The 15,311-nt window shown below is 49.8% G+C and overlaps 1 long non-coding RNA gene across 2 annotated transcripts; it reads left to right on the forward strand.

Annotated features, from left to right (window-relative positions):
- Positions 1-785: 785 nt before the first annotated feature.
- On the forward strand, positions 786-6,920 carry LOC147579876 (uncharacterized). 2 transcript variants are annotated; one of them, XR_015252246.1, is made up of 3 exons: positions 786-875; positions 4,894-5,001; positions 5,509-6,920. It is a non-coding gene; the product is annotated as an uncharacterized LOC147579876 (long non-coding RNA). The 2 variants fall into 2 exon arrangements; XR_015252247.1 differs by having other exon boundaries at positions 5,559-6,920.
- The last annotated feature ends 8,391 nt before the right edge of the window (positions 6,921-15,311 follow it).

Genomic DNA, 15,311 nt, shown 5'->3' on the forward strand with positions numbered 1-15,311 from the left:
ACATCAGACACAGCAGGTTCTCAGTCGATATCTGTGACTGATGATGGCAGTAACAAGGACTGGGCTAGAACAGGAGGGCGTCTCCCTGGCTGAAGGGCCAGGAGCAGCACCAAGTCCACATGGGCTCTTGAGAGGGAGACAGGCCACTCTGATGGGCTCTGTGTCCACTGGCAGGTAGACACGAGAGAGGAGGCCCGAGGGCAGAGGAGAAAGGTCCTGGGGGAGAGGTGACAAGGGTTTGAATTTAGACAGCAACACTGGGATGGGGAGGGATGTAAAAAATAGTGCAAAAGAAGATTCTGCAGGTTTCTGGAGGCTGATGAGATGTGCAAAGAGAGGAAGGAGAGATGAAAACAATTCTGAGGATTTTGAACCTGGGCAATGGGGAGGGTGGAGATTCATAAACAGAGATGGGCAAGCTGAGGAAGAGAGAGGGAAACCTGGAAGAGAAATGGAAACCTGGAAGAAGGTTGTCAGGAGAGCCCAGGAAGAGAATCTGAGTAGTCAGTGGGGGCTGAGCCATGTGAGGAGGGGGTCATGGAGGTGGTTCCCGGGGCCATGTTTGGGAGCAAGGCCTATGAAAATGGCCTCAAGCAGCGGCCAGCTGCCAAAACCCGAGGAGAGAAAATAGAAGCAGAAGGTGTCAGGGACCCCATAAAGAAGTTTGTAATACATGGAACAAAAGAAAATGATGGTGAACTTAAAGACAGTGGGCCCAGGGGAAGCCATTTTAGGATAAGGAAGATGTGGCCATGCTTTGGTGCCATGCTTCTCAAATGTGGGAATCCCATTAATGCAACTTCTGATCTAGGAACGAGGACAGAGGATGGCATGGCATGGAAGAGACAGGAGCCCATGAGGCTGCTTTGGGCCTGGTAAGTAAGTTAGTTTTGCAGAGGAAGATGGGGTGTCAGCTGCACACAGACCGAGGGAAGGGACGATGAGAGGGTGATGTGAAGGAACCGTGAGGTGGGGGAAAGAGGTGCAAGGAAGCCCCTGAAGAGATGCCTGGATCTTCTTGGTCTGGTGAGCAGTGAGAGACTCTGTGGGTGGCAGGTGGAGGTGGGGTCTGGGGAGTCCAAGGAGGGGGAAAGGCCTCAGGGACAGTGGTTTGGCTGACTTGGCCAGAGAGGAGAGTGGTGCAGATGAAAGCTTGGGTGGAAAAGGAAGCTCTTAAAGGGACATGGGCAGGGGGTGGGCACAAGAAAGGGCAGGAGAGGACAGTGGCAGAAAGGAAGAGGTGAGAGGAGAAGCTGATGTTCCAGAGCCACTGGTGGCGAGGTCTGGGAAGTGAGTGTGGGAGGTGGCTAAGGGGGCCAGGCAGATGAGAGACTGAGATGAAACAGGCTGGAGGCTGGAAAGATGAGGGCGTGCATGCAAAGGGCAGAGGCCTGAGGAGAGGGAGGCTGGTCTTGTGGCAGAGTGATGAGTGACAGGAAGCACCAGGGCCCAACAGCTCCAGGAGGGTGGAAGCCAGGCCTGGCTGTGGAAGGTCCTTCCATTCGTTCCATGGGTTAGCAACAGCACCTGTTTCAGGAAGCCAGAACGGCTCCTCAAGGCAGAGGGGGCCTGGCCTGTTCTCATTCACTCAACCCCCACTTCCTGAGGCTCCTTGAATGTGGCTCCGGGCCGGACTGCTGAGGGCTGAGTCTCATGCCTTTGGACCATGACATGGAGGGGTGATGGGAAAAGTGAGTCCTTCAGTGAGGACTTGAGGGCACCCTGTGGTCATCCCAGCTACCTGCCGCTGCTGCCCCAGGTCAGGGGAGGTTAAAACCCAACTCTGGGTCAAGTCACTGGGAGCTGAGATTCCAGCAGTCCCACTTTGCTGGCCCCTGGGACCACCTCTCACCTCTCCCACACTGCAACACAGGGCTTGAAGCCAGTGAGTGCTCCTGGCACAAGCCGGAGTGGGGTGGGGTGGGGGCTCCAGCCGGGAAGGAGGACCAGCCAACAGCATGGCTAGACACCCCGCTATCAGTTTGTTCGGCTCGGTTTGATTCTCTTTCTCTCCCTGGTGGGCTTCAGCTTGTAGTTGTTTGCTCTTCATCAGTGGTTTATGGGGACCATGGTGTTTGGGGAGGAAAGAGAGGGGACGGGAACTCTCAGATGCTGTGCTGGTGCCCAGCCGTGTCCTGGGCCTTCCCCGCCGGCCCTGCCATGCCTGGGGTGGGCCTCGATGGGCCTAACCCTCAGACCCGTAGCCCTTGTCACACAGCTCCTCGTGGTGTCCTTTTTAGGCCCCTTGGGACTCGGACCAACACCTGCCAGAAACCACGTGGGCTCCTTCCCTCCAAATCAGAACTTCCTTTCTTTATTCCCTCCACTGAGGCCTGGGGTTTCTTTGCCTTTCAGCCCGGTTCTTCCTCCCTGTGGAGGTCTTTGCAGCAAGGGGGCAGGACGTTGGGTGGCTGGCCTTCCTTTGGCTTTGTCCTCCCTGGGTGACCTATGGCTGCTTCTGCATTGCCAGACGCACTCCGTCCCCCTGAGGCACCGGGGGACAGCCTCTGGCCCTTCCTGGTGTGCCTCCTCTGCGTCTGTCTGTCGTTCTACCCACCCATCCCTGTGTTCCTTGCCCCTTCCCGGGCCTCTGGTTATTTGTCCACAGAGGAGGAGGGAAGCTCTCAAGGATTTGTGCAGAGACCCTGGACAGAAGAAGATACATGGAATTTGCAAAAAATCCAGGAGCAAAGTTGTAACTTGACTTGAAAACAAACAAAAGGGCCAGAACTGCACTTAAGCTCCGCAGAAGCTCCTCTCCCAGTGTAAACAGAAAAGGGCAGGCTTGGGCCGAGCAGACTGGGACAGCCAGGGAGGGGTCCGGAGCAGGCTGGCCGCCCACTTCCTCCCGAGGAGACAGGTTGTGGGGAAAGGTCTCTGCGGCCTCGTGAGAGGAGAAAGAAGAGGCTGGCAGTGCTGTTGTTTGCCACTTAGTTTTCCATGACTTACTTACCCTTTTGAAATGACATTCTCAGGATTGGGACAAGAAGGTTGTTTTGGGGGGGAAATGCCTTCTTTGGCCTGTTACCCTGGCTGGGGCCGGGCAGATAAGAGCTTGGAGCAGGGGAGAGCAAACTGAGGTGAGGGGCATAAGCTCCCAAGGACCCCGCCTTCCCTGGACTGGAACGTTAGGGAGCTCACCTGGACCTCTCAGCTCAAAGGGGCAGAGTGCACCGCACTGCTCTTCCCTCAGACAGTGGCCTGTCAGCATGACCCTGCAGCGGCCCCTCCTGGGGGCGTCACCGTGCCTCCCCTAGAAGTGTTAGGCTGTAACCACCACGATTACAGCGCCTTGCCTTTCCATACAATTTTTAAGTGCTTCCACACACATCCTCTGAGTTGGAACAGATATCATCAGCATTTTATGGGCAGGAAAACCGACACAGAGAGGTAAAGACCCCTATCCAAGGTCACACAGCAAATCTGCAGTTGACCTAAGTCGGTGCAGCGGCAAAGTTGGATCTTGAGATACAGTTCCCACTGATGACAAACTGTGTGATCTTGGGTGAGTTACCTAATCTCTCTGGGCACAGGCTGCCCTCCGTAAGATGCAATTTGTTCCAAAGTTTGAGCAGCTTGATTGCTCCCTCTCACACTCTGTCTGGGCTTATCAAAGTCGGGAACCTCAGGGGGACCTGATAAGGTGTTGAAGAGTCTACAAAGCCACAGCTTAAACATGGCACATCTTTCTGGAGCCTCATGTCTACACTTGGATATTTTGGGAGAAAAAAAAAATCTCTTTTTTTTAAATTGTAAAAGAAGATGGCTATATTATAGAAGGGAAAGCAAAATTCCAACTTTCAAAGTAAAACAGGAAACGTAAGGACATTTTGTGCTTGCTGCTGTCTGTTTCAGGTCCTCCAAGTATGCGTTTGTTCTCTCGTGCAGCCTGTGATGTAGGTGGGGGAATTTTCTAATAGGTATTCAGGGTCCAGCAGGCAGTGAACTGCAGAAGCTCATATTCCTGCTGTGTGTGTGTGTGTGTGTGTGTGTGTGTGTGTGTGTGAGTGTGGCTGCATCCCCTCTCCTAAAGAGAGAGCTGTTTCCACAGCATCTGACACAGTTGTTCTTATCCGGGCTTCACATTAGAGTCACCTGATGAGCTTTCAAAAAATAGGCATGTCAGGTGCCACTCTGACCAAGTGAACTGGCATCCTGGGAGTGCTCCGTGTGTGTGAAGAGCTTCCCGGGTGACGCTATTATGCGGTGTGGACTGGGTATACTGACTTATAGTTCAGACTTGGCAGTTCAGGGAACCCCAGGGTGTCCACGTCCATGGAGGGAAACAGTGACAGACAGCTCCCTACCCTTGGCCTCCCAACTGCTGCTTAGACTAGTGAGCAGGTGAAACCACATTCCCGAAGCCCACACCCCCAACTAAAGGAAGGGGCAGTGATGGAGGTGGAGAATCAGATAGAACTTTGTCGGGGTGGGAGCAGGAAGGCTGTTCTGGGTTGGATGGTAGCCCCCTAAAATCCATGTCCTTCCTGGAGCTCAGAACGTGTCCTGTTAAAGTAGGGTCGTGGCAGATGTAATTTGTGAAGATGAGGTCATACTGGAGTAGGGTAAACCCTTAATTCCTTCCAAAGTTTAAGCAGGAAAACTGCACAGAGAAGTAAAGACACCTCTCCAAGGTGACACAGCAGATTGGCAGTTGGCCCAGGCCAGTGCAGTGGAGAGGCTGAGTCTTGAGATACAGTTCCTGACAAGAAGAGAAGAGACACAGGGAGAGTGGCGCATGAAGAGGGAGACAGGGATCGGAGCGATCACGCAGCCAGATGTCAGGGAGTGCTAAGGATAGCAGGCAAACACCAGAAGCTGGAGAGAGGCCTGGAACAGATTCTCCCTCAGAGCCCTCAGCAAGAGACAACCTTGCCAACGCATTGATTTCAGACTTCCAGCCTCCAGAACTGTGGGGGAATACACTCCTGTTGTAAGCCAAGCTTCACCAAGTTTGTGGTCCTGTTACAGCAGCCCTGGGAAACAGATACGAAGGCTGAGGTTGGTAATCCTTTCTGTGGGTGCTCCTCCTTTCTGTGGGTGCTCCTCCTGAGACACTCACCAGAAGGCCGTGGCGGGCTTGGCTCTGGGGATTCTGTGAGCTGGGAGGGGAACCGACAGCAGTGGGCTCATTCTACCAAAAAGCCGAAGGGACAGAGGAAAATGTGACCTGTCCAAAGTGTCACTCTGTGCAGGTAAGACAACAAGAAAAGAGTTGGTTCGTTCATTCGCCCACTCATTCACCTCCTACTGGGGGAGCCCTACTCAATGCCAGGCTCTGGGAACACAAAGGTACGAAGACCAGAGCCAGCCCCGCTCTGCCCTCAGGGAGCTGGTGTCTGAGGGGGTACCTGCTAGTCAGTGAGGAGGTTGGGTGGATGAGCACAAAGATTTCCTCCAGCTCTGGCATTCGGTGGCTGAAAGGGAGCAAGGAGGGCAGCCTGGCTGGGGCCCACTGTGCTGCCACCAGGGCATTTGGGGGGGCTGCTGCTATCTCTTTGCCTGCAGGGGATGCTGCCTGTGAGGACGTGGAACCGGAGCCCTGCTTTCCTCCACAGGCCCAGATGGCAGGGCACGCCCCACGGGAGGGCCAAAGCGGTCAGGCACAAATGCCAGCCCTTGCCTGGCCACCGCAGCCACTGGCGGGACACTGCAGGCGGTGAGACGGCCTTCGGCAGCCACCACTAACTGTACAAAGCCCAAAAATCTTGGGAATATTTTCAGCCCATTGGCACTTATCAAATATCACACTGGAAACCCCAGAAATTTGTGTGGGATCCTTTCCAGGACGAGAGGATTTCACAAATTTGGCCTTGCGCAGAGCGAGTTTCTTGGAATTTCAGCCTCCGAGTGGGCGTGGCCTCCTTGTTCTCGTTCGCCCCACCTTCCTGCAAGCGGCCCCTGTCACTCCCCGGGCCCACCTGCCACATGTCCGGGTGACCCTGGAGACAGACTCTCGGGGCCACGCGATGTCTGCGTTCCTCCAGCTCTTTGGTTTCCCCTTCATGGTTTTGGGAGTTCCGTGGCACTCAGCAGCTGGTGGCTCTGGCAGTCTGAGAAATACAAAGCTCGGGGCCTCTGTTGAGGCTTTTCTGAAGCTCCATTTCATTTGGGCTAGAGGTGAACACTTCCTCCGGAGACCCCGGCAGGCGGGACTGAAGCAAAGTTCAAGGAACAGTCGCTTCCATCATGGCTGGGTGTTGTTCGTCTGGCTGGGACGCAGCCTGACAGCAGGCTGACAGGCGACAGGCGGCCCAGGAGCGGTGGCAGGGCCGGGCGCTGGAGGAGTGGCTGGAGGCAAGACGCTGTGCCCAGCTTCCCGGCACCGGCTCTCCGTCTTAACAACAGTTTAACAACAACCGTAATCATTAACTCCCTGAACGCTTTCCTTGAAAGTTCCATGTTACCCGACACTTGGACATAATTAAAACAGAACAACCGTTTGCAGTTAACTTTACCTTTATGACCTCACAGATTTTTACAAGGGTGTCCCAGAACGCCTTCTCTTCAAAGGAAAGCCAAGGGGTATGCCAAGGGCCTCAAGAAAGCGCACAGAGCGGGACCCTGAATCTCTGCATACTCATAAATGAAAAGATGAAAGAAAAAAACACGCAGTTTTTTTATGGTTATAAAAATAACACATGGTCACAGAGGACAATGGGGAAGACACAGAAAAGTATAAAAAATCAAATAGAAGCCACCCACAAGCCCACCCCTAGAGACCACTGTCAATGTTCTGTGGTATATATATCCTTCCTGAGTATGAAAATACCTCTTCACATCTGCATCTTAAAAATAAAGGTAGAAACGGGCTTGGACGCTATGAATCATACTTTTAAAAATGGGGCCCTACAATGTATTCTATTTCAGGTAAATTTGATACAGGGATCAATAAAAAGAATCAAGTTAATTTATCCACAGCTGAGGGCCTGCTTTGTATAAAGGACTCCGTTGCGCACTGTGACAGGATTAGAGACATCAGCAGCACGCCTCCCGGCCTCAAGAAGGCAGACGGAAAAGACAAGGAGTGTGTAGAGTGGCTTTTGATATTTGCATCCTCAGCTCCTAGCAGAGCTCACTGTTGGGCCCTCAAAACAGTCTCCTGTGTTGAGCTGTGTGTAGAGCCTGTCACAAAGGCTATTCGTTATTTAATTACTGAACAAATATTTACCGCGTGCCTACTCTGATCCAGGAGTGAAGATGTTTAAGTTTTAGAGCAGGGAGCCATTGTGATAAGGGTGACATTTTGGGAGACTTACATGAGCACTGGCTTGCCGCCAGGTGGTGGCTAACTTTGTGTGTCAACTTGGTTAGGCCACGGTACCAGATACTTGATGAAGTATCAGTCTAGGTGTTGCTCTGAAGATTTTCTTTATTTTTTTGTTTTAGATAAGATTAACATTGCAATCAGTACACTTTGCGTAGAGCAGATGACCCTCCATAATGTGATGGCCCTCATCCAATCCATTGGAGGCCTTGAGAGAAAAGATTGGAGTCCCCTGAGGCAAAGGGAATTCTGCCTCCAGACTGCCTTCAGACTCAAGCTGCAGATTTCAGACTTACCAGCCAATTGCATGAGCCAGTTTGTTAAAATTTCTGTGTGTGTGTGTGTGTGTAGAAAGAGAGACAGACAGACATATATATATTCTATTGGTTCTGTTTCTCTGGAGAACCCTGACTAATACAGATGAGAATGAAGAAGGGCAGGAGTAAGAATTGGCTACTCAGCAGGGGTGAGGGAGATCAGTTCAGCCTGTCAGGATGCTGGGAGGGCAGCAAAAATCCATGTGTGTGTCTCTGTGTGTGTATGCTTGTGACTTTGTGTATTAACGTGCATGCCTATGTGAGTATGTGTGTCTATGTATACATCTGTGTGGGTGCTTCTGGCAGTCAGTATGTGTTTGTATGTCTATGTGAGTATTTGTGTCTGTGTCTATATCTGAGTATTTGTGTATGTCTATATGAGTATGTATGTATCTGTATATATGAGCCTCTATGTCTGTGTGTGCTTGTGTGTGTGCCTGTGTGTGTGTCTGGGTGTGCCTGTGCGTGTACCTGCATCTCTTTGCACATCTGTGTATATCAGCGTTTGTGTGTCTATGGAAGTGTTGACGTGTGTCTATTTGGCTGGGTCCACCGGGGGCTGTTGGAGGGGACAAGTCTGTCATGGTGCCCCTAGAAGAAGGGCTGCTAGATTTTCAGTCAGTTCAGATGGCTTGCTGGGAGCAAGAGTGCCTGCTGGTCTGGGAAGCAGGCAGGAAGGTGGGTGACCAGGAGAGCGGGTCCTACGGTGTCTGGATCTGGAGCAGCTCACCCACCGGCAGGGAGCAGGAGACTGAGGTGGGCTTGGGAAAAGAACAGCCAGAGGCCTAGGTGGTGCAGAGAGGCCTGTGGAACAGTTCACAGACATACATGTGTCACACCTGCCTCGAGTGTAGAGGGCAGGGATAGGTTTTTTTAAGAACCGGGCAGGCTAGGACAGTAAGGGCCTGCACTGGGGGGTTGTCCGTGGAGAGGGAGGTTTGGAGGGCAGGGCAGGGAATTGATTTGAAGACAATGGTGACATCAGTTTGGACCTGCCGGGGTTGAGGAAACCACAGAATAAGACTTTCGAGGGTGAGGAGCAGGTAGTGACCAGTGTCATGCTCAGAAAGGACAAGGAGAATGAAGAATGAGAAAAAGCCAATGAGCTTGACAATCAGGTGGTCTTGGTAACCTCAGGGGAGGTGTCAGAAGCTGGGGTGAGGGAAGGAGGCAGTGGGTAAGCATGGTATGAGGGGAACAGCTGTTGTACTATTATATATGGAAATGAGAAAATAAAACAGGATAATAGCATGAGTGGACGGCAGAATTGAGTGATGGGAGCCCTGTGCATATTTGAATAAAGAATGAAACTCAATCATCAAGATATTTAGCCCTGATCCCATTAAGTACTTCCTCTGAGAGTTAGCAAACTGACATCCTTTAATCATGCCTTATATTTATAAAGGCCACTCTCCAAAGAAATCCCGGTGCTCAATAAACATTAATGAATTCACTCTTGCAGCCTCCTACAGGGGAAAAGTTGGTGGCAGGATCATCATCATGTTCATGGGCATGGATACTACGGCAGAGATGAGAACCAAGATCACACAGCTGGTCAGGGTGGAAGGTGTCATACCTGGCTCTCCCCCTTCTGTTGTTAGGCCATTCCTAAGTCACCCACATCTTGCCAGGACATGCAGGTTCCTGGTGAGATTTGGCTATGAGACAGACCAACTATGGGGTTCATGCTTTCGGGGGTAGCCTCAGGATAATCCTGGGGATCCCTGAGACAGCTAGCTTTGGGGCTCGAGGAATGAATATTGTTTGCTCTGTCCTGAGCCATATGGAGACCTAAGCAGCTTACTCTGTCTTCTGAGTCCTTAAGGGTCACAAGCAAATGCTGAGTCGAAGCAACAACAAAATCGCCAGACTCAAGAAAGGATGCAGTTGCTCCTCCAAGAAAGGATGCAGTTGCTTCATTTGTGTTTCATGGGTACCCTCACATGAGAAATTCTCCAGTGCCCTCCAGTAGGTGAACATGGCCAATCTTTATGCTTTGGGCTGTGCAAGATCCGACCATTTGTTCAGAAGCAAAATGATCGCTAAATGCCAATAATAATCAGGGACAGCACACTAAGATGATTTAGTTGCCTCTGGTGGAGAGCTTGGGCTTTACTGGGCCAAGAAAGGATGGGAATCCCAAAGATCCCAATGGTGAAGTTGGTCTACAAAGCCCCCCAGCTGTAGCTCCAGAGAGTGCAGATGTAGGGACAATTAACCTAAAGTCAGGCTGTCCTTCCAGGATCGGGCATGCTGATGCCTGTTGAACCCTGTGAGCTGGTGATACTAAGACTCCTAGCTAATGAGCAGTGACTCTTGTGGGATCAGCTAAGCGGTTCATATTCTTACTCTGGTGTTTATGCCACTTGGGTGGACCTGGGAAAATCAAGGGGCCACCAGCATGTTGGCCCAAAGCCAGGGTTTAATCAAGCCCTAAATCTCCAGTGATTCCATCAGGGGCCTGATCCTCGTGAGGCCAGTCAAAGGGAGAAGCATCCCAGAGAGACTGGGTCGGCTTCTTTTGAGTCGTCCTCTCAACCCATTGTTTGTGGAGGCCTTGCTTGTTAGCGCAAGTAATCCCCTCAAAGTCACAGAGCAGTGTACAGAAAAGCAGAGGACCAACCCTGCATCGGAGCAGCTTAATTATGGCACCTCTACCACGGCAAGTAAGTGGCTTCCCACACCCGTCTGCGGCATTTGGTGGAATGTGGTTATCCATGAGCAAAGAGAGGACAGATTAGCACAATAACACTTTCATCCGGGGGTTTCTGTTGAGGAATTCTTGGTGTTTGAACATAAATTACCTAAAATAAGTCTTGTTCAGGAAATGGAATGATTAGGGTTGACTATTTGAATTGGAAGGCCCAGAAAGTCTTATCATCCTGCAGGGCAGAGGTCTGGGACCCTAGTCTCTGAGGGACAGGAACGTCCCTGGGAAGAAAGAGAGTGATATGAAACACTTATGATGGAGGAGGGACCTGGAACTTTCAGGGGATTTTTATCTTCTCCTTCATGTCCCCATCTGTCTTTCACAGCTTTGGAGCTGAGAAATTCCAGCTTTTTACAATTAAGGGGAGGAGGAACCAAAACTAGAATGGGCAGTCATGGTACGGACCTGCCTCATGTCCGGGGGGCCAGAGGTGAGAATAATATTTTCAAAGAACTAGCAGATAAAGGACATGGATGCAAGCGTACCACAGGTGTGGCTGATTGGTCGGCAGAGAACTGTAGAGTCTTGTCTTTCTCCAGCTTGTTGTTGTTGTTGTTGTTGTTTTAATTTGAAGAGTGCAAGGGTGTAAGTCCTTGCATCTTGGGTTCGGATGGTCTGAGTTTGCACTCCGGAAGATGCCACTTGGAAACCTGGTCCCACCCCACCTGAAGCCCACCAGCCCCGTGGTTCCTGTACCTGCACTGACGCCAATGGGTTTCCCAAAGAGTACACGACCAGATTTCTGCCTTTTAGCATCTCCTGCGGCAGCTGGGGAGGTAGCATGGTAGCCTCCTGGGGGTTTTTGAAGTGCGTTGTGATACATAACGTTAGGATGGTGCCTGGCACTTAGTAGGTTTTTTACGTTAATATCACCACTGACATCACCATCCTCCTCCTCCTCCCCAGACTCGAGTTGGTTGAATATGGAGATTTGCCCGTAATGCCATAGCTCCTGACAACCTCCTCATGTTCGAAGAGTGTGGGAACAGGGCACTGGTCTGTGTCTGATGGCTAGCACTGCAGTGGGTCACAAAGCAACAGCAAGGGGAGCGGCCAGCTCAGATAGGGCGCTGGAGATGAAAGTCACCGTGTTTGCCTTTCCAAAGTGCCGCTGTGTTCCTGAAGGCCTGCAGCTTCCTCTGCCCTGCTGGGTTTTTTTTTTTTTTTCTTCCCAGTTCCTCTCAGTGATATCTCAAGAGGCAAACTTCCAGCACTAACAGGAGGTCTTTTGTTCTCCTTTTCTTTAAGTGGACTTTAACCCAGTTACGACAGATGAGTCACTGTAAAAACAAACAAATAATACTACTCCATTTTCTTAAAGCCTCTTCCATGCCTGCTGACAGAAAAGGGGGAACCTGATACTGCGCCGGGCCTTTGCGGCTTCTCCCTGTCCCGACCTTCTGGAAGCACAGTTCAGAAGAACCTTCCAGAACACAGTGGAGCCCAGCACTGTGGAGCTGTTCGGTGAGGCTCTGGCTTGTTTAGAATTGCATCCGACTTGGGGTGGCCCAGGGGCTCCAAGGAATTTTGGTCTCAGGACAGTCTTGGTTGGGATTTACACTCCTGGATTCAAGTACATTCTGGACTTGCCTCCCTTTACACATTAGTTTCTTTATATGTGAAACAGGGTTATTAGACACTATGATTTTATCAAGAAGCACTTTGCAATAGAGTATCTTCTGCTCTGTTAGAAGACTCCAGGGCATGCTAAGCATATAAGTGCAGCCTGTATCCGTTCAATAAAAGTTCACCAGGCACTTGGGAACTGGGGTTACATAGATGAGAAAGACTCACCTCCTGCCCCCAGGTAGTAGACATGTAAATAAATGAATACAGTGACTTCTGATACAGGTAAGATGTAACATGTACCAAGGTGGGGTAAGAAAGGCAATGGCCATTCAATCCAGAAATTTTGGGAAAGTCTTCTTAAAGAAGATGGCATTTGAGCTGAGTCTTAAACCATGAGTAGATATCATCAGACACTCTGGGAAGAGGGAGGCCCATATGGAAGGGAGAGGGAGCAAGGGGCATAACCAAAGGACTGAAACCCATGACAAGTTTGACCCCACAAAGTGCAAACCCTCTCCAATCTTTGTCCAGGCATTTTTGCATACATGCTTAAGTACAGCTGGACACTCAGTTTCCTAATAAAGAGCCATCTCTGGATGAACATGCTCAGGACTCTGTTCTGAGATGTCTTCTGGTTGTATCAAATGTTAAGGCCTATGTTGGGCCACTAGTCCCCAGATTCATTGCTGAAGAAAGCACAGCTATGGCTCCTGATGGGTGATGTGGCACATGTTCTACAGAAGATTGTCACCCACTGTGTCCTGACTTTCTGGAGGTCAGATGCATAGTGAGGTACACTCATGTCCACAATGAAAACATCAGTCTAATCTCCTGGAAAACTCCTACTCATTGTTAACCCCAACTTACAAATCTTTTTCTTCTTTTTTAAAAAATTTTTATTTATTTATTTTGAGAAGGTGGGACCGAAAGGGAGGGAGGGAGAGAGAGAATCCCAAGCAGGCTCCACTCTGTCAGCGCAGAGCCTGACATGGGGCTTGATCCCATGAATTGTGAGATCATGACCTGAGCCAAAACCAAGAGTTGGATGCTTAACTGACTGAGCCACCCAGGTAACCCCCAACTTACATTTCTTCTATACTGTGAAGAGCTTCCAGAAGCTGTGAGTAGAACTTCCAACACTTTTCTTTGTGCACCCATGGTTCATTTTTCTTACCTTGCTTTAGGCTTTAATTATAACCTATTATAATTTCTCAGTTTCCCTGAGTGCCCTTTTCTAGGGCTATGAACTCCTGGAGGGGATGGTAGATAATGTATAGTATTCGGTTCATGTATATATAAGGTGTGTTCAATAGATATTTGTTAAATGGACATGTGAATGAATGAATGAATGAATGAAGTTTGAGTTGGTGTGTTTTGCATAGTCTGACAATGGTATCAACAGAAAGCTTCAACCTCATCATTTTTTCACAGAGCCTGATGTGGGGCTTGAGCTCATGACCCTGAAATCAAGACTGAGCTGAGATAAAGAGTCGGACATTTAACCGACTCAGGCATCCAGGCACCCCATCATTTTTTATAATAACATGGTAGGGCCTAAGGATTTCCTACTGAAAGCATCACTTTGTGCATTAGTAGATTTCTCATCCCTGTAGCTACTTTCACTTGAAAACTTAGATTTAGAGTCAGATGGAGCCCACCATGGGGTTTGAGGGCAAAGGGGACCCTAGTCTATTTTTTCAAGCTTTACTGCTTTAGTCAATCCTGGGAACTGAAACAGTAGGATCTTTAGTTTAATCTGTTGAGTTTTCATCCCCTGAAATAGAATTCTTTACATTTCTGCATCAGTCATGTGAAAAGCGAACATCTCCCCATCTTGTGATCTGGCAAGGATAGAGTAGCATAGATTTCCTTCCAGGGGGGTCAGGCTATCCCTTTTCCTTTCTTTTCTTTTCTTTTCTTTTTTCTTTTCTTTTCTTTTCTTTTCTTTTTTCTTTCTTTTCTTTTCTTTCCTTTTTCTTTTCCTCTCCTCTCCTTTCCTCCTCTCCTCTCCTCTTTTCTTTCTGTCCCTCTCTCTCTCCTTCTCCTCCTCCTCATGCTTCTTCTTCTTCTTCTTCTTCTTCTTCTTCTTCTTCTTCTTCCTCTTTTTCTTCTTCAGAGTCTTGGCAAGGGCTGGAGTGGTGGGAGCCTTACTTCACAGGGTAAGTGCTCCTCAGCTGGCTCTTCATTATTCTACCATCCTAAGATGTCCCCAGGCAATCAAGAGTAAAGGACACAAAATGAAATCAAGGTGGGGCTGAGGTGATCATAGGTACCGGATGTGCACCTTACACTCAGTGCACAGCCCAGCCCAGCCTCTGCTTGTTTCTCTGCTTTGGGCCCTGCTTCAGAACTCAGGGCCCTGCTTCAGACCTTCTCTCCTGGGACTGGATTATGGCTTTCAAAGGATGAGTAAAAAAATTCCAGGAACAAGCTTGGTCTCAGACAGTAGCTAGTTAATTACTTCTGAGAAATGGAAACCTTGGTCTTCTGATATGTGCAATGACAGGCACAAGAGGAATTTTCCAATACAAGAGAGGAATGAATTTTCCAAGGACAGGCTGACTGAGAAAAGCCGCCATCTGACCATACACCGGAATTAGGTAACGTGCTCCCCCCTCACCGAGGTGGCAGGGATGACCAGCTGGAACAGCGGACCAGGAGCACAGTGGCGCTTCCTGCTACCTTCTAGGTATGTTACCAAGATCTGCCACTGACAGGAATGGTGACCTCGGGACAGCTGGCACACTCGTACTGCCATATCCTGTGAGGAGAAGGGGACAGTCTTGACTATTTTGCTCGGAAAGGAGGTAGTGATAAGGCACAGCTACAACTGCATAGGTTTTTAAAAGTCTGTGGCAGACATGGTGTGCACCAAGGCCTGTCTCTATTCGGCAGCAGATTTTACAGTGGTCTGTTTCTTTCCATGACATCAGTTATCGCTCCCTTTGTCCACCTCAGTCACCCCTCTATGCGTGACACTGTCCTGTGAGCCAGGCAAACAACACCCAGCTGTGTCAGTCCCATAGTTTTGTTCTCTCCAACTCCTTTCCCCGTCCTTCCATATAGGGACAAGGGTCACGGTTCTCTCCGGGCCTCCCCTTCTCATGGTGGCAGATTTTCAAAATTCTAAGGGATAAGGTACTGTAAAAAGGCCCAGGAGAAGGGATGAATCACCCTCATGTTTGAAAATCCACGGAGCAGCTGCTGAGGTTTGTAATCGTCCTCTGTGAGCCCCCATACACTTATTTCAGATCTCTTGGAGACGTTTGTTCCTGATTAGAAACAAAAAATGGTTTTTGTGCCATTAATTCCCAGTGTCTGGTGGAAACAAGGCCTTTCTAAAGCTGTTATGGTCAGTGAGTAATTCACCTTGGTGATGTTGCTTAGGACATCAGCTACTCTGTGTGTTTTGCTTCATAAGTATCTGTTGTGGGAAGGGCTGAGAAAT

Source organism: Puma concolor, chromosome B3, assembly GCF_028749965.1.
Source record: "Puma concolor isolate L17-30 chromosome B3, mPumCon1.1.hap2, whole genome shotgun sequence".
Taxonomy (NCBI): Eukaryota; Metazoa; Chordata; class Mammalia; order Carnivora; family Felidae; genus Puma; species Puma concolor.